This window comes from Podarcis liolepis (genome assembly GCF_965112155.1).
Source record: "Podarcis liolepis genome assembly, chromosome: 3".
Classification (NCBI taxonomy): Eukaryota; Metazoa; Chordata; class Lepidosauria; order Squamata; family Lacertidae; genus Podarcis; species Podarcis liolepis.
Window position 1 is genome coordinate 92,164,568 of NC_139557.1, and position 4,486 is coordinate 92,169,053.

Consider the following 4,486-nt stretch of genomic DNA (forward strand, 5'->3'; position numbering starts at 1 on the left):
TCGGAATGCCGCGTCTCCTCATTGACGCAGGCGGCTGCCGCTCAGGATATGCCCAGCCTTCTGCCCAATGAGGAAGATGGGCAGGGCGGCAACCGACCAATGGGAAGCAAGGCTCGTCAGTATTTCCTCTGTTGGGGTGTGTGTGTTTTTAAAGGTCTGTGCTGCAAATAAACAGCAACGAGTTGGGAGCCCGATAGGGAAATGAGGCCGAATCTGTGGCTCGCGGCTACGGATGCATGAGAAGGGAATGCAGTAGTTTTGTCACCTTCTGCAATTCCTGTCTATAAATCTGCACTGCTGGTTGATTGCATTTCTCCTCCTGTGATGAGGCTGCTTTTTAATGTTTTAATGTTGTATTTTAATCTTGTTTTTAAGTTGTATTCAATCAACTTGTTTTTATTATTGGTTGTTAGCCGCCCTGAGCCCGGCCTTGGCTGGGGAGGGTGGGGTATAAATAAAATTATTATTATTATTATTATTATTATTATTATTATTATTATTATTATTATTATTCTGCTTTTCCTCCAAGGGGCTCAAGGTGGAAAACCTGGTTCTGCCCCCCCCCACCTCGTGTCCTAAATAGTAGCCCTGTGAAGTAGGCTGGGCGGAAAGGCAGCGACGGATTTGAACCCTGATCTCCCAGGGCCTGGTTCAACACTCTGACCACTGCACCACGCTATTAATAACATATGCATGTGGCTGAGAGAGATGTCTTTGTTGAGGTAGCTATGTAGTGCATCCAGTCACAAAGTTACTGAACGTATGGTCCTAAGGATTTGTAATAAACTAATTGTGAGGATATCAGTTTTGTGAGGGATGCAGGGCAAATCTCAACCATGTTTACTCAAAAGCAAGCTGCATGTTTACTGTACCTTCTATTTTGTATTGTAAGGACAAGTTTAAACTGCCCAGAGGACTGAATTAAAAGGGTGGTATGTTATCGCTTCCAAGTAATAATGCTTAGGACAGCAAGCTGAGTTTGCATTTGAATTTACTGTAGAGGTCTTAGAGGCCAAAACACTGCTCCTTAAAAACTGGACAGATACTTATTTCTGTAGATGAACAGCTCAACCCTAAACATGCATATTCAGAAGTAAATTACAGAGAGTTACAATGAGTTTTCCTTGCAAGTTTGTTGAAGATTTCACTCACAAACTAATTTCCCCACACCCTCTTACCGCTACACAGTGGCATGACTTCTGTTTTATCTATCTGTCTTATTATTATTTTTTAAATCAACTTATAACCAGCCCAGAACCTGGATGTCTAGGGTTCAAATCTCCACCTAGCCATGAAGATCACTTGGTGAATTTGGGCCAGTCACTGCCTCTAAGCCTGACCCACCTCACAGGGTTGTTGTGGGGTTTAAACGAGGAAAGGAAGAAGCAGTGCCAGAACTCACCATGAACACCTCCCTTGTTCTCTTGTAATGGCAATGGTGCCTACCTGAGAGGTGCCGGAACTGAGTTCTGGCAAGTTCTAGCAAGTCCCCCCCCCCCCCCGGGAAGAACCATGTACGCCACCTTGAGCTTGGAGAAAAAATATGGAATATAAATGCAATAAATAAATGTAACCAGCCAAGGAACAAACTATTCTACCAGTTTACGTTTTATTAAGAACCTTTTTGAACAGTTTCCTGTGCCTGCTCACACTGTGAGAAGGGATATATATTTTTCAGGATTTTGTTTCTAACCGCAGCTATTAAGAACCCTGCAGGCGGAATCTCCCTTCACATTCTGCTTTTCTAAATAGATCACATGCCAAGCAGCTGACCCTGGAGGAAACTTAATTATTGTTTCTAGTCATTCTTTGATTCATAATTGTCAAGCTTCCTGAGGAAATAATTATAAGTGTAGTGTTGTGGTTAGACTGTTAGATTAAACCTGAGGGAACTCTCATTCCAATCTCCACCCAACCACAAGGCTAAGCTATTTTGTTGCCTGAAGTAACACCATCCTGCTAGAGACAACACTTTTAAAAGTCTTGCTAGACTATTTGGACACCAGTTCCCTCCCCCCCACCCCCTGGTTCCATATGAACATATTTATTATAGGAGTTTTTCTAAGTCTTCAACTCATTAAAAATATTATGTCAATGTATAATATATTGAGTGGCTCCAGGATCTAGTAAAAAAACTACTTTGAAGTGAAATTGTATTCCTGGGAAGCCCATTTAATTCAACCCCCTAGCCTCATACAGAATAGACCACACAACAAAGCTGTATATAAAAAAATACATTTATATTACATAGGCTTTGGGCCCACTTGGACACTTGGAAATGTGTTATAATTGGGGTTGTTTTTTTTTACTGATGTTTCACCTGCCTTTGTTTTATCACTGTCAATTTCATTGCTGTTTTATTGTATTGTATTATGCTGTCTTTGTAATGTTGCTGTTAGCCGCCTCCAGTTCCATTCAGTGGAAAGGTAGGTTACAAATTTAACAAATAAATAACTCCCTTTTGTTGACTTTTATTGGGAAAAGGGGAGTGGGAGGCCAAACCTATTGATTTTCCTTGATCTCACACCATTTGATGTCATTGACTATACAGTGGTACCTCGGGTTACAGACGCTTCAGGTTACAGACGCTTCAGGTTACAGACTCCGCTAACCAAGAAATAGTACCTCGGGTTAAGAACTTTGCATCAGGATGAGAACAAAAATCGCGGAGCAGCGGTGCGGCAGCAGGAGGCCCCATTAGCTAAAATGGTACCTCAGGTTAAGAACAGTTTTAGGTTAAGAACAGACCTCCAGAACGAATTAAGTTCTTAACCCGAGGTACCACTGTAGTGTCCTTCTACATTGCATTGCAAGCTTCCTTTCTTATCTGCAGGACCAGAGAGTTGCACAGGGAGGCTCCTCGCTCATATCCTTGTTGCTCAGCCCCATGGTATTTCTACGATGGGGTTCTGCAAGGCAACATCATGTCTCTAATGTTCTTTAATACCTATATGAAATTGTTGAGAGCTGGGGATTTGGTGCCCAGTATCACCCATATGAATGTGACACCCAACTCCATCTTTCAGTTCTATTCTAAATCAGAAGCGCCATTCATATGTAGGATCAGACCAATAAACAGAGGTTCTGTTGCAAAATGGAGGTTCTGTTGCAAAATGGTTCCTAGCTGTGTTTAGAATCTCCCCATAAGGGGATAACAATTGCAGAGAGGATTCTGTGTGTGTTCTCAGCACTTGGTACTGAACCTCAGGAAGGTCTGAAGTAGAGCCAGTGCATATAGAGACATAGAGACATATAGAGATGTTTTGCAAAAGCATCTCTCACCTCTGCTTCAAGCCCTCATAAGTTCACCCTGGCTGCCTCATGAGGTCTAGAGACTTGTAGAAATCCACAGAAGTGTGTAAAATAACTTACATGCTCTTCCTTTTTGCTCAGGTTCTGTAAACGTAGGCAAGAAGATGCTGCGTTCTGAAACAGAATTATTAGATTGCTTTTAATGGGATTACTTCTGTACTGAAAATCAACCACAAATAAACTTACACGTTTTGGTGCATCATAGCTTGGAGTGCTCCACATTTCAGCAGGTTTACATTGATTTATGTAGAAAGCATACAGCCCTTTATTAAAATTCTTTATGCCAGTCAGGAAAACATGCACACACAACGTATTGTTGGCAAGTCTGCTGGAGCACTGTATCTAAAAATAGATGTTTATAACAGAAAAAGCAAATCTCCAGCATTCAAAATAAATTATACAAAGCACAATTTTGTATACAGTATGTTGTTTTAGTTTTGACAGGGTCTAATGCTTGCCATGTTTATGTCTTCACATAATTCAGAGGATTTCAGAGAGGCTAGGGTGTTAAGAGGCAGGGTACAAAGGAAACAGGGAGCCAAGGACATTAAAACATTATTGGTGTCCTTGTGTTTTATGGGTATTTATGGTCTGACTTTATTACCTTTTGTATGTTGTAAGCCAACCAGATATACTTTATGAAAGTGTGGATTATAAATATTGAAATTAACAAAAAGCTGGGGGAAAGGGCACAGAAAGGCCCACAGTGATGGATGGTCCTCAGAGTTCATGGCAGGCGGAGCCAACGCATTCTTGTTTTGTCCCTGCTGAGTTCCCAAACAGTGACACTTGAGTCCAAAGAGGAGGAAGCTGACAGGCTGTGCCCCTCTCTGGATTGCTTGCAAGTAAGAAGGCAAGCTGAGAGGTGACTGAGGTTGGTGGGGCAGTGCCCTGTTTTCCCCAATAGACTAGTCTCCACAGAGTCTCTGAAAGGCATGTAAGACAGAAATATAGATTGAGGTTCTCCCCAAGGCAGGCCCTTTTACTTTCTCTATCATTTGAAGGTTTCGCACACACTATGCCTTCTAGCAAGATTTGAAAACCCAAATGAGTTTGTTACAGGGGATTTATTGGCAAGTGTGCCTTCTGCATCTGTTTCTGAATTTGAGTGTTGCAGTCATTTCCCCTTCCAGGACTGATAAGTATTGTGCTGAGGGAAGAGAGAACAGGTACC